This window comes from Terrapene carolina, unplaced genomic scaffold, assembly GCF_002925995.2.
Source record: "Terrapene carolina triunguis isolate 2854851 unplaced genomic scaffold, T_m_triunguis-2.0 Scaffold391, whole genome shotgun sequence".
In the NCBI taxonomy this organism is placed as follows: Eukaryota; Metazoa; Chordata; order Testudines; family Emydidae; genus Terrapene; species Terrapene triunguis.
This window is the reverse complement of record NW_020664742.1, coordinates 1,126,387-1,141,621: the sequence shown is the minus strand read 5'-3', so window position 1 is coordinate 1,141,621 and position 15,235 is coordinate 1,126,387. Positions and strand designations below refer to the sequence as shown.

General features: G+C 46.0%; 1 protein-coding gene across 6 annotated transcripts in view; it reads right to left on the bottom strand.

Annotated features, from left to right (window-relative positions):
- The window catches only part of ADARB1 (adenosine deaminase RNA specific B1), a 264,078-nt gene extending 253,031 nt beyond the window's left edge, over window positions 1-11,047 (bottom strand). For all 6 annotated transcript variants that reach the window (XM_024201218.2, XM_024201220.2, XM_024201217.2 and 3 more), the window contains exon 1: window positions 10,909-11,047. The gene's annotated coding sequence lies outside the window, so the exon portion shown is untranslated. The remainder of the gene's footprint in view (window positions 1-10,908) is intronic.
- Between the last annotated feature and the right edge of the window lie 4,188 nt (window positions 11,048-15,235).

Below are 15,235 nucleotides of genomic sequence, written 5' to 3'. Positions count from 1 at the left end.
CCTTGCGCCTCTTGCTCCCAGCTCCTCACACTCGCACCACAAACTGAAGTGAGCTCCTTTTAAAACCCAGGTGCCCTGATTAGCCTGCCTTAATTGATTCTAGCAGCTTCTTCTTAATTGGCTCCGGGTGTCCTAATTAGCCTGCCTGCCTTAACTGGTTCTAGCAGGTTCCTGATTACTCTAGTGCAGCCCCGCTCTGGTCACTCAGGGAACAGAAAACTACTCATCCAGTGACCAGTATATTTGCCCTCTACCAGACTCCTGTACCCCACTGGTCTGGGTCTGTCTCACCAGGGAGATTGAAGTGTTCACTTACTGGCTTATGTATGTTACCATTCCTGATGTCCGATTTGTGTCCATTTATTCTTTTGCGGAGGGACTGTCCGGTTTGGCCAATGTACATGGCAGAGGGGCATTGCTGGCACATGATGGCATATATAACATTAGTGGATGTGCAGGTGAATGAGCCCTTGATGGTGTGGCTGATGTGGTTGGGTCCTCTGATGGTGTCGCCAGAGTAGATATAGGGACAGAGTAGGCAACGAGGTTTGCTACAGGGATTGGTTCCTGGGTTGGTGTTTCTGTGGTGTGGTGTATAGTTGCTGGTGAGTATTTGCTTCAGGTTGGGGGGTTGTCTGTAAGCGAGGACTGGCCTGCCTCCCAAGGTCTGTGAGAGTGAGGGATCATTTTCCAGGATAGGTTGTAGATCGTGGATAATGCGCTGGAGAGGTTTTAGCTGGGGGCTGTATGTGATAGCCAGTGGTGTTCTGTTATTGTCCTTGTTGAGCCTGTCCTGTAGTAAGTGAATTCTGGGTACCCGTCTTGCTCTGTCAATCTGTTTCCTCACTTCCCCAAGTGGGTATTGTAGTTTTACAAATGCTTGATAAAGATCTTGTAGGTGTTTGTCTCTGTCTGAGGGGTTGGAGCAAATTCAGTGGTATCTTAGGGCTTGGCTGTAGACAATGGATCGTGTGATGTGTCTTGGATGGAAGCTGGAGGCATGTAGGTACGTATAGCGGTCAGTAGGTTTCCGGTATAGGGTGGTGTTTATGAGACCATCACTTATTTGCACTGTAGTGTCCAGGAAGTGGATCTCTTGTGTGGACTGGTCCAGGCTGAGGTTGATGGTGGGGTGGAAATTGTTGAAGTCCAGGTGGAATTCTTCAAGGGCCTCCTTTCCGTGGGTCCATATGATGAAGATGTCATCAATGTAGTGCAAGTAGAGGAGGGGCACCAGGGGACGAGAGCTGAGGAAGCGTTGTTCTAAGTCAGCCATAAAAATGTTGGCATACTGTGGGGCCATGCGGGTACCCATAGCAGTGCCACTGACTTGAAGGTATAAGTTGTCCCCAAATCTGAAGTGGTTGTTGGTGAGGACAAAGTCACAAAGCTCAGCCACCAGGCGTGCTGTGGCCTCATCAGGGATACTGTTCCTGACAGCTTGTAGTCCATCCTCATGTGGAATATTGGTGTAAAGTGCTTCTACATCCATGGTGGCCAGGATGGTGTTTTCAGGAAGAACACCAATGCATTGTAGTTTCCTCAGGAAGTCGGTGGTGTCTCGAAGATAGCTAGGAGTGCTGGTAGCGTAGGGTCTGAGGAGAGAGTCCAAATAGCCAGATAATCCTGCTGTAAGAGTGCCAATGGCTGAGATGATGGGGCGTCCAGGGTTTTTAGAGGTATTATTTTTAGAGGTAGCTAGCACTACAAGTGAGCGCTAGATAAACAATTAGCTTTAAAAAGGTATTTCATCATTAATTATTCTAAACATATTCTGCTTCCCAAATGTTAGCCTGCTTCCATCCCCAGAAATGTAGTCAGCTCCCATATTGACACTACAGCCTGTCACATGACACATTTTAACATCTACAGTAGAACCTCAGAGTTATGAACACCTCAGGAATGGAGGTTGTTAGCAGGGCCAGCTCCAGGTTTTTTGTCGCCCCAAGCAAAAAAAAAAAAAAAAAAAGCCAGAGAGCCGCTGCCGAAGCAAAACAAAAAACAAAACAAAAAACGGAGTGCCGCCCCTTGAAAAGAGCCACCCCCAAAGGGCCAGAATGCCGCCCCTTGAGAAGTGCCCTGGTTGTTAGTTATAAACATTTCAGAGTTACATAGTCTAAACAAAACATTATGGCTGTTCTTTCAAAAGTTTACAACTGAACAAGGTCTTAATACAGCTTTGAAACTTTACTATGCAGAAGAAAACTACAGCTTTTAACCATCTTAATCGAAAGGAAACCAGCACAGAAACAGTTTCCTTACTTCATCAAATCTTTTTTCTTAAACTTTCCTTTTTCTTAGTAGTTTATGTTTAACACAATACTGTATTTGCGCTTTTTTGGGGGAGGTCGGGGGTCTCTGCTGCTGCCTGATTGCGTACTTCTGGTTCCAAATAAAGTGTGTGGTTGACCAATCAGTTCGTAACTCTGAGGGTCTACTGATGGAAGAAGCACCAAGGTTATAGGGAGTCAAACAGCATGACAAATGTGTTACTGTGTTTTCAAGTAAGCAAAATTGTACCACATGCTTAACTCAAACCATTAGGTCCTGTTTACACTATGAAAAATGGGATTCTTTAATTCACTACTGGTAAAACTAAGGGCTTGTCTGAACTATCCGCCGGATCGGCAGGCAGCGATCAATCCAACGGGGATCGATTTATCGCGTCTCGTATAGACGCGATAATCGACCACTGAGCACTCTCCCGTCAACTCCGGTACTCCACCAGAACAAGGAGAGCAAGCGGAGTCGACGGGAGAGCTTCAGCTGTCGACGTACCGCAGTAGAACTAAGTACATTGACTTCAGCTACGCTATTTACATAGCTGAAGTTGCGTATCTTAGATCAACCCCACACGGTAGTGTTGACAAGCCCTTAAATCAGGGGTAGCAGTAGACATTGCTCAGGCATTTTTACCACTATGTCATGAGGTTGATGAGGTTGAATAGTATCCCCGATAATGTCACGGCAAACCTGATGGCTGAACTTTGTGACTTTGTCCTCACCCACAACTATTTCAGTTTTGGGAGACAATTTATACCTTCAAGTCAGCAGGACTGCTATGGGTACTCACATGGCCCCACAGTATGCCAACATTTTTATGGCTGACTTAGAACAACGCTTCCTCAGCTCTCGTCCCCTAATGCCCCCACTGTACTTGCGCTACACATTGATGACATCTTCATCATATGGACCCATGGAAAAGAAGCCCTTGAGGAATTCCACCATGATCTCCACAATTTCCACTCCCCTATCAAACTCAGCCTGGACCAGTCCACACAAGAGATCCACTTCCTAGACACTTCAGTGCTAATAAGCAATGATCACATAAACACCACCCTATACAGGAAACCTACTGACCGCTATACTTACCTACATGCCTCCAGCTTTCATCCAGACCACATCACACGATCCACTGTCTACAGCCAAGCTCTAAGATACAACCGCATTTGCTCCAACCCCTCAGACAGAGACAAACACCTACAGGATCTCTATCAAGCATTCTTAAAACTACGATACCCACCTGGTGAAGTTAAGAAACAAATTGAGAGCCAGACGGGTACCCAGAAGTCACCTACTACAAGACAGGCCCAACAAAGAAAGTAACAGAATGCCACTAGCCATCACCTTCAGCCCTCAACTAAAACCTCTCCAGCACATCATCAAAGATCTACAACCTATCCTGAAGGACGATCCCTCACTCTCACAGACCTTGGGAGACAGGCCAGTCCTCACTTACAGACAGCCTCCCAACCTGAAGCAAATACTCACCAGCAAGTACACACCACACAACAAAAACACTAACCCAGGAACCAAACCCTGCAACAAACCCCGGTGCCAACTCTGTCCGCATATCTATTAAGAGACATCATCATAGGACCTAACCACATCAGCCACACCATCAGGGGCTCGTTCACCTGCACATCTACCAATGTGATATATGCCATCATGTGCCAGCAATGCCCCTCTGCCATGTACATTGGCCAAACCGGACAGTCTCTACGCAAAATAATAAATGGACACAAATCTGAATTATAACAGGAATTATAACATTCAAAAACCAGTAGGAGAACACTTCAACCTCCCTAATCACTCAACAGACTTAAAAGTGGCAATTCTTCAACAAAAAACTTCAAAAACAGACTCCAACGTGAATCTCCAGAACTGGAATTAATATGCCAACTGGACACCATCAAATTAGGCCTGAATAAAGACTGGGAGTCGATGGGTCATTACAAAAACTAATTTTACCATACTAATTTCCCGCTACTGTTACTCACACCTTCTTGTCAACTGTTTGAAATGGGCCACCCTCATTACCACTACAAAAGTGATTTTTCCTCCCTTGGTATTCTACTGTTAACTGAATTGTCTCATTAGACTGACCCCCCGCCACTTGGTAAGGCAACTCCCATCTTTTCATGTATTATGTATATATACCTGCTACTGTATTTTCCACTCAATGCATCTGATGAAGAGGGTTCTAGCCCACAAAAGCTTATGCCCAAATAAATTTGTTAGTCTCTAAGGTGCCACAAGTACTCCTCATTGTTTTTGCTGATACAGACTAACACGGCTACCACTCTGAAACCAATCTACAAAAGAGTGTAGGATGCATGCAGCTACAAAGTACTGTGGGACTAGGAACCTGGAAGCAAACAGCAGCTCTTTTGGGGGCTATACGTGGGGAAAAAAGGTTGAAAAACCCTGATATATTTTAGTTTTGTTCTTGTCATGTAATTTTAAAAAAATCAAGAAATGCTCAGGGATGGAAATAGAAGAAGTTCAAATATGTGCAAAAATGATGAATTGTTAATATGAGACCCTGAGCTAACTACTACTTTCCCCCAATGAAAAGTGATTTGTTTCTAATTACATACATTTAACCACCACTTACAGCAACATTGTGAGGAAAGCTACCAACAATATTGTTTTGATTCAGTATCTGATACCATCGCAATGGCAGTTTTGACTTCAAACCTTTAAAACATTTCCTATCATCTAAAACTGGTCTGGAGAAAAAGCAGCGTCAAACAAATTAGTTTTTATCTGCAACAATAATTAAGTTGAGAGAGAACTGAAAAGCCAAATGGGTATAGTGCTTATGTTAACTTACTGTAGTTACAGTTCAAAGAATTTTAAAATACAAAAACCCTTTAACAAACAGATTTTACCCAAATTAAAATGTAACAGCTTGGCATGCCACACAAAAAAAAAAAAAGTGCGAAGCCAATTTAAAATCCAACTAGACCCAACCAAATACTGCAGAAATAATGAAACCTAAGTGTACACAGGTCAGCGAAACAGATGGCAAAGCCACGCTAGGAAAATCGATGTAGCTTGTTTTAACCAATGAGGAAACAAAGCAAGATGCCATTCCACCTCAAAGAGCAGCCATGGTGCTCTTTATTCGACAGTAATTACTCTATAAACACATACACTTCTCCTCTCCAAAAGGAAACAATACCAAACAGGAATCCAAGATATTAAAAATGAAATTTTGAAGACTGGGTAAAAATTATTATTAGAAATGGATACAGCAATTCAGAACCTTTCTAGCAACAGATCTCCCGATAGCATAAAGTCTGAAAAACTGACAGGGAATAGATCTCAGCTAGTCGCACAGCAACTAACTCCAAAAAGTTATTAAAATATACCTTCTATGAAGTGAATGGTTCAAGGATCAGCAACTGATCATAGAACTTTGCACCTCTAGGTCAGCGGTTCAAATCCAGACGAGACCAGTATTAAGCGTTATCTAATGATCAGGGTGAAGCAATATAAAAATCACTTTTTTTTAAATCATTGATTTGAGGTTGAAGCTTTTTTAAACTAATTTATAATTAACTAAGCATATAAAAACATACTACTGAGAGTGTATCTTATTTGAATTTATTGAGCTGCTACAAGAAAAAAACCAAAATACTTACAACTGAAGCCCTGATCCTGCAAACATTTAAGTCAGGCCTGCACAACTCGTAAAGCAGCGAGGGCCATATTACTCCAAAGAAAATACCTGAGGGCCGAAACACCCCCCCCCCCGGCCCCGCCGAAACCCCCCGAGCGCCGCCGAACCACCACCCCCAGCGCCACCCAGCCCCCCTGAAACACAACCCCCCGCCCCACAGAAACAACCCCCCCCAGCGCTGCCGAAACACACACACACACACACACACACCCAGCGCCGCCTGATCCATGGAAACAAACCCTCCTTCCCCAGCGCCACCCCACCAAAATAGCAGTATTGAACCTCGGTAATATGTTATAGCAGGCCCTAAGGTAGTATAATTAAGGTAAAAGAAAAATGTCTTTTTGCTAGAAGTAGAATAAGATCTTCCCCCCACTTTGTAATCAATTGCGCTGTTGAATGAATGAGGTGTGAATGAGGAAGGCATGGCACCTCCAGACAGCTGCAACCCTTAGCGAGGGTATGGGAGCCAGACCAGATCAGTAGAACAGGTCAGCCACCGATTCGCCACTCGCCTCCTCAGCCCCTCCTCCCCCGCTGCTGCCTCACCTGCCCCCCCACCACTGCCCACCCACTCGCCTCCTCAGCCCCCCACACCCCCGGCTCGCCTACTCACTCCCCGCCACTGCCCGCCTGCTCGCCTACTCAGCCCCCCTCCCTCACCCACCGCTTGCCTACTCACCTCCCGTGGGCCGCACACTGAGCCCACCTACTCATCCCCCGCGGGCTGCACAGTGAGCCCACACGGGCCACATGCTGTGCAAGCCTGATTTAAGTAGATATGTAATTTTACTCACATGATTAGCCCCACTGAATCAGTGGGGCTATCAATGTGCTTAAAGTTAAATACCTGTATCTTCATAACATTCAGTACATAATAGGCTAAAACTGTATTTTTATTCAAAACTTCTTAGTGGCGTAGAATCTTTGTCACATCAAAATAAAAGTACATTAGTGCTAACAATGAAAATTTTAGTTTTTCAATATATTAACAGTTATTGTGAACTACCGGTACTTCTTATAAACAGGCCAACATTTTCAAAAAACAGAATATTTAAGCACTTAAAGGTGGACTTTTCTGAAGAACTAGAACTAGTAGCACAAGGCCCACTGACTTCAAACTCAGATGAAGAAGCATAGCTTGGATGAAGCAATTCAACTTTCTTGATTTGTAGAAGCCTGATATATCAGCAGGTGACGCTGACTGAAAATACAGCATGGGCTGTTTTCTTTTCTATTTTGCAATTGTTTTCATAATAACTATGTTAATGAGGCCAGCATAATGAACATTTTAAATGTGATACTTCTTGTAGAAAATACCTCCATGTAAAATATGAAATTCTAGGGAACTAAAGTACAAAGCCCAGTTTAGCAATTTAGTCATTTAGCAAGATTAAATGACTACAAAATGGGAAGAAAGTAAAGAACTAGAAACATCCAAATAAAAATCTACTTTAATGTAAAAACTGAAGCAAACAATTTTTAAATTAAAAACGGGATGTTTTTTAATTTTTTTTTTATCCGCCCAGATTGGCATTTATTAAACATTTTGTGTCAGGCCTCTTGCTGATGTCTAAGGGCTTGTCTACACTTACCAGGGGATCGACGAGCAGTGATCGATTTAGCGGGTCTAGTGAAGACCCACTAAATTGACTGCAGATCGCTCTCCCATCCATTCATGTACTCCACCGGATCAAGAAGAATAGGGGGAGTCGACGGGAGAGCATTTCCTGTGAACATCGCGTAGTGTGGACCTGCGGTAAGTAGATCTAAGCTACTTTGATTTGAGTTACGCTATTCACGTAACTCAAATTGCGTAGCTTAATTGAATTTCCCCTGTAGCGTAGAGAAGGCCTAAGACGGCAATCAATGAATGTCCAAGATGACTAATTTGCCCTCTGCACCAAAAGTGTTCCTAGAAATCTCTAAAACAGAATTACAACGTAAGTTGGACAGAATGGGGAAGTTTGTTTTTCATCTGCCATACTTATTCTGCAAAGAAACAGAACACTTTATTGTCTAGTAATAGCTGGTATTTGTTAAGTGTTACAGCCACTTCCATACATTTCACTCTCCCTGTCCCAAGAAGCTTACAAGCTAACCTTTTCAAGACAACTATATTTACTTTGAAAACATGGTAGTTCAGAACACAAAACTTTTCTGTAAGGGTGTAAAGAAGAGCAATTACATTAAAAATAAAAAGCAATTAATAATTCTAGAATAATATCATGTATATTAGATAGGACTACAAATACACCTCACTGTAAACTTCTTTCATAACTGAGCATTTAAAAAAGTATCACTAACATGTTAACATACCAGCATAATTCATTTCTTTAACCACAATATTTCAGAAATCAAATGAAAAAATTAATAAGCTGATGCTAGTTAGAATAGATTTTATTCCCTTTTTTAGTAAGGAGTGTCCTTGAGGTTTGTGGACTATCATTTGTAATATATAAAGTAAATCTATGCAACTGGAAGTCAACATGCAGCAGCCTGCTGGTGGCACACTTCAGTTATCCTAAGACATCACAAATTCAGAGCACACAGTGTGACAATGAATTCCCAATGCAGACTGGTGAAGTTAGTTCTAAAAAACATACTTAACAGTAATAAAAAAGCAGGCTATGGTGGACTTATAATAAAAAGACTTTCTTTTCCTCCTTCACCATGGTACTTTGTTGAGTTATTTAATTTTCTCCAAAGATTTTAGAAATAGTTTCTTACATCAGCTGACATTCAAACCACATAGTAAACCTTGAATTTGTAGTACTAAACTATTTTAGAATTTTAAGATTATAGGACTGGAAAAGTAGAAATTTAAGGGTTCCTTAACCATTAGGTATGCACAAGTGTAATTAAGCATTTAGGTACAACTATCTCAGCCACTAGGAGAACATATACTTGTTAATAACTAAAATGTTGTGATGCTCTCACCCCTTTTGGGCCACTCCAAAAGAAACATTCTATACCCCAATGAAATTCTGAAATTACAAGTAATTTAAGGAATTTATTTCATTTAGCCCAATGCTCAAATACCTTAATCGCATTTCAAATTGCATAGCATAAATCTTCTTGTAACCAGTTAAACCACATGCCCCCGTCACCAACTACTCATCGTGCTTCTCTTTACATCACTATCGTCTGCTGGTTGAGATGTATGTCTGTGCCTGCATCTTCTTCAGTCAGCCCCCCCTCCCTCTCTAATTGTAGCTCTTTAGAGACAGGATCTCTCAATTCTATTAGTTGCTTGAACTTGAGTTTGTTAGAGTAATATCACTTTGAGGTCTTGTCTACACCATGCAGCTTTTAGCGACAAGGCAGCCTTGTTGCTAAAAGTCAGCGTGTGTAAACGCTCTTTTTCAGTACTCCTGCCGGCAAAACTATTGTCTTTCACCGGGGGAAGGGGGCACTTTTTTAAGTACCCGTGAAAGACAAAAGTTTTGTCGACAACTTCGCAGTGTAGACAAGCCCTGAGCAACTAGTGCCCATGCATAAACAACTCTAAATAAATCTCATAAACAACTCTAAATCTACAGTTAGGGAATGCAAGAGCGCACTGCTGAAAAAAATACGTTTTAAAGTGGAAGCCCCTCACCTTACCTGCTCCTTAAGACCACTGCACCGTGGAAGATTAAGCATGAAAATATTGTACTCACACATCAATGAACTACATTTAAAGATTAAATGATCCTGGTCAGTTTTTATAGTGTTTCATCAACTTTTTTAAAGAATAAATTTTAAAAGGTAATTTTAGTGAACATGGAATGCTTTAAACCCATGTTGATCCTTTGTATTTGAATCAGTGTTATAAATGTGACTGAATGATACTATTTTCTAATCCCAAAAGAGAGCCATTGGTATGTTTGCATGTTAGGCTCCTAAACTGCATTTTAGTTAAGTATCAAGAAACCAAATCCAAGCTGTAGCTTTAGCGATCAATATGTTTAGTGGAGAGAAGTGAGTATAGTTACAGAATTGATTTTAAAGGCAATTACCTGTAATATAAATTGCCAGAACTAAATACAAGTCGAGTTTAACTAGCATAGCACAAAAACAGATGCCAGGAACATTAGGTAGATAGAAATGGACACTATTAACAGTCGTCAATGCATCTGGCTACAGTCACAGTAAAGCGTGCTAGCTAGAGGACTAGCTCTAGCAACAATCTGAAAACAAGCAGTTATCTTTAGGCCTAAAGCCACCAATCTTGTTTGAACTACCTACAGAAGGAGACACACAAACCAGACACCATCACTCCAAAGCCATATCCCAGCAAGCAGGATACTTCGGCAAACTTGCTCTATTGATTGAGCAATTCGCAGCCTCTCCCTCCCCAAATATTCCAGGGATGCAGGCGGCTTCCTCGGCCCCTTTGAATTCAGACAGTCACTTCCAGCTAGTCCCACTCTCCAGACAGCACGTCCTGCGGATGGGAGCAAGGGGGTCAGTGGCCTGCCTCGGGCGCGAGCCGCGGCACCCTGCTGGCAAGCGGCGGGGTTTGCCCGTCAGAGCGGAGTCCCCCGCACCGGCGGGGCTCCCGCCACCCGGGGCTGTCAAGAGAAACCAAACGTCGCCCTGCAGCGGGGCCGGCCCCGACCGCAGCGCCCCGCACCTGCCGCCGCGCGGCTCCCCGCGCCACGCTCGCCGCCCCAGCCCCGGGCAGCGCAGCGCCGGCTCCAGACGCAGGCCCCCCGCGCCCCCCGCCCACTACCCCTCGAGCCCGGACCCTCCACCCCCCGCCAGCCCGACGCGCCCGGGGACACGCGTTCCCGCCGGGAGGCAGGCGGGCGGGCGGCGCTGGCACAGCCCGGGGACGGAGCGTCAGGACCTGGACAGGTCCCGGCGGGGCGGTCCCTCCCGGCGGGGGCTCGGGGGCCGCCGCCCCTCCCGGCGCAGAGAGAGCAGCCGCGAGCCCCGCCAGGGCCGCCCCTCACCTGGCCGCGGCTCCTACGGTTCCCCCCGCTCCGCCACTGACCAGCGGGCGGCGGCCGCCTCGCGCTCCCCTCAGCCGACACTGAGCGCAGGCGGCAGCGGCGACGGCGCTGCTCGGCTCAGGCCGACCGGCCCCGCGCGCACGCGCGCTGCTCCACAGCCCTGCAGGCGCGAGCCCGCCAACGCGCAGGCTGCGCGTTCATGCGCCTCTCGCGCCACCCGGGGCCGCCGGCCAATTGGGCCGCAGGAAGGGCGGGCCCTGGCGCGCGTGCCCAAGATAGAGAGGCCGCCGTGCGACCCGAAGGGAGGAGTCAGAGGAAGGAACCCGGCCGCTGATTGGTGGGAGGCACGGAGCCATGCACGCGCCTCTTCTCCCCTCCCTCCCCCGGCTGCGAGGCTCTGCAGAGTGGCTCGGGAGCGCGGAGCGCGTGCCCTAGCGCGAGGGTGGGCGGCAGGTGCAGGGGCCGCGGGGCGCTCGCGACAGGCCCCCTGTGCCGGGAGGTCCCCGCCCTGCTGCCCGCGGCTCCGGGGCCCCCTTGCGGGCTAGGGCCGGGGGTCCGCGGGGAGCGACAACCCGTCCTGGGTCGCCGCGCGGCCGGGTGTTGCTCGGTGCCCCCCGAGCCGGGCTTTGCGCCATCGGAGGCGCGCTCGTGCCGCGGGGTGCTGAGCACTCCTACGTGCCGTTACGGGGGGGTTACAACCATTGCTTGCGTCGCGTGTGTGGTTGCCCCTGTGGCATGGGGTTGCCTCCCCGCTCGCTGCAAACGAACGGGGCCTCTCAGTCCTTTCCCCCCAGTCTGCGATTGCTGCGGTGTTAAAGAGCGATGCTGCCGCTTTTACACCGCTGCTAAAACTTTCACTAGCAGGTACAGTGTTTTCCACTAGTCCCACAAACAGTCGTAGCATTTAAGGCCAGAAGGGACCATAAGATCCTCTGGTCTGAGCACCTGTATACCAGGGCCGGCTTTAGTCAGATTCCCCCGATTCCCCGGAATCGGGCCCCATGCCTAAGAAGGCCCCGCTCCGGGGGTCTTCGGTGTGGGGGGTCCGCTCCGGGGGTCTTCAGCAGAGTTTTGGTGGCGGGGGGTCCTTCGGTGGCGCGGAAACCCCGGAGCGGACCCCCGCCGCCAAACTGCCGCCGAAGCCCCGGACCACCACCGGGTATTCGAATCGGGCCCTGCGGGTCATAAAGCCAGCCCTGCTGTATACCACAGGTCACGGATAGCACCCAGCACCTGCACACTACACCACTAACTGAAATTGGAACAAAGAATAACAGGCCCCAAGAGGCTAAAGAATTATGTGCCACAGGGAGCAAATAGGAGAGACCTGGGGCCCATGCATTAGCAGGGAAATGATTAAGTGAGATACACCCACCTAAATTTGGCAAGTGACCCACCCCCATGCTGCAGAGGAAGTTGGAAACCCCCCACGGTCACTGGCAATCTGACCTGGGGGAAAAGTCCTTCCTGACCCCATGTATCAGTTAGACCTTGAGCATGCGAACAGGAACCAACCAGCCAAGCACCTGAGAGAGAGAATGCTTGGTGCCATTGTAACACTGACGGACCCTGGTCGTCGTCAGGCAGGATTGAATCTGGGACCTCTGGAGCTTAGTGCATGAGCCTCTACAGCATGAGCTAAAAGTCATAAGGCTGTAGAGCAGACTCATTTTATCTCTCTCTCTATGTGGTCTTGGTGCCACTAGATGGGACAGAACACCACACCTGGGGGGGGGGGGGTGAGTTACACCATCTCAGCACCCTGGCCCTCCCCATCCAATATCCCATCTCCAGCTGTAGCCATCTCTGATGCTTCAGAGTAAAGAGACAAAATCAAAATACATAGGGGGTGGGGAATCCCCTTCCTGTGGCCAGCTGAAGCCCTGAAGCACGAGCTTTTAGGAACTAAGACAAACTGGAAGGGAGCTCTAGGCCTGCCAAGCCCCGCTGATACTGATCATTGCAAGCAACCCGTCATACATTCCCACTCATAAACTTGTCACCCTCTCTCTTAAAACTAATGAAGTTGTTTGCCCCCTGCACCATCTGGGTAAAAGAAAAGAGTCCAGGCATCTTTCTTGGTAGCAACTGGGAGACACTGTTCCCCCAAATAGGAGGAGGGCTCCAGCTTAAATATGGGGCATGTTACTTTCATCAGCAAGCATTTTAGCCATTGTTCTTTCCAAAATCAAGACCCTTACTTGCAATAATTTTGCTTTGACCTTGCTCTGTTATACCATAAATAATTGACTCTCTAGGTAGTTGCACCAGTTAACTGTTCAGATCCACATGATTCAGGCCAGGTCTATACTATGAGTGCTTTGTCTATACTATGAGTGTTATACTGGTATACTGTACCAGCAGTACCAGCTAAACCTATTACACTGCACTGCTCCTCCTGCGGATGCAGTTTTGCTGGTATAACTGCATCCACACTACAGGCTCTTGCTGGCACAGCTACACTGATCACATCAGAGGTCGGCAACCTTTCAGAAGTGATGTGCCGAGTCTTCATTTATTCACTCTAATGTAAGGTTTCGCGTGCCAGTAATACATTTTAACGTTTTTAGAAGGTCTCTTTCTATAAGTCTATAATAGATAACTAAACTATCATTGTATGTAAAGTAAATAAGGTTTTTAAAATGTTTAAGAAGCTTCATTTAAAATTAAATTAAAATGCAGAGCCCCCCGGACCGGTGGCCGGGACCCGGGCAGTGTGAGTGCCACTGAAAATCAGCTCACGTGCCGCCTTCGGCACATGTGCCATAGGTTGCCTACCCCTGGATCACATAAATCACATTTCATTATACCCCTGACCAATATCGCTATGTGAGCAAGAATTTCTAGTGTAGACCTGGCCTTACCTTTATGATGTCAGTCTGTAGCATAATGTTCAGTGGTCTCAGCTGGCAGCTAGTTTCTTGTAAAGAAAATGAGCCTTTCCCAAGTGACGTTCTTGTATGGATCATCATAGTCTTGAGATTTCTGAATGACTTTGTCTAGTAGTTTTCAGTCTCTTTCATTCTCCCAAAGGAATATATTACAGACTCATAATATTCCTAGCCCTGCACACCTGGGAAGGATTTCACTCTCTAAGGGCTAGTCTAAACAAAAACTGTATCCTTTAACAATAATTAAAGGATACAACTCGTAGTGTGGAGTTATACTGGGATAAAGGAGTGTTCTACAGGTATAGCTCTTCCCATATGGGAAGGGAAATAAACTATACTGATCTAACTGTATCTAACTAAGGATTGTACAAATATAACTCTTGGGGTTAAAAAAAATCACACCTCTAACCCAAATAGTTGTATCAGTACAAAAACTGTGTAGGCAAGACTTGAGGGCTTGTTTTCACCAGTTTTTAACCTCTAATTAACTGATTGCCGTTACCCTGAAGTAGTTCACACTAGATCTGATCATTCTAGTAAAACAGAGTTCATTGAAACATAACTCTGCTAGACACCAAATATCATGGACTTAATAAAGACACTGGATTTATGACTCTGCAACAATCTGCAACAATCTGTAAACTACTAGCCCTCCTTTGTCCTATGACTGTAGTGTTATTAACTGCCCACTTCACCTTGAATGGTCTCTTGCAGCATATGTGAACTCCTTCTCCGTTCCATCTTGTGTTTAGCTGTCACACTTGGAGAACCTTTCCCACACCCGAAGGAGAGCACTGTGTAACCTTGAAAGCTTGTCGCTTTTACCAATAGAGGTTGGTCCAATACAAGATATTACCTCCCCCACCTTGTCTCTCTAATATGCTGGGACCAAGACAGCTTCAACAACACTGCAAACAGTGAAATATATAAGCACCCTTTATTTCCCCTCATACTCTCTTATCCACATTTATAACGGGATTCTCACACATCTTCCTTCTAAAACTGACTCTGATGAAACCAAGAAAATGTAAAAGATTTCTTTTTTAGATGATCCACATATGGAAATTAATTCTATTTTTAGCAATGAATACAAATTTGCCATTTTGGTGCCACTATATATGCAATTGCTCGCTAATGAAGCTTTTGGATAATACCAAGTTTGTTATGATATCTATCAACGCTCTGACTCCTTCCTTTCTGATTTTGACATCTGGCTCTTCGTCTCTTCAAAATCTACCTTGGCGACTTCACCTTTTGAGTTGACAACCTGTCCAACCTTTTAGCCTTCCATTTTCTTGCCTTCACCTTCTTGTTTGACCATCAGCAATCCCATATACCAAAGAGGCCTCAGAACCTCCAACCCCCCTGCTCCTTGTCCCCTGACTACCCCCTCCTGGGACCCCTGCCCCTAACTGCCTCCCAGGACCCCACCCCCT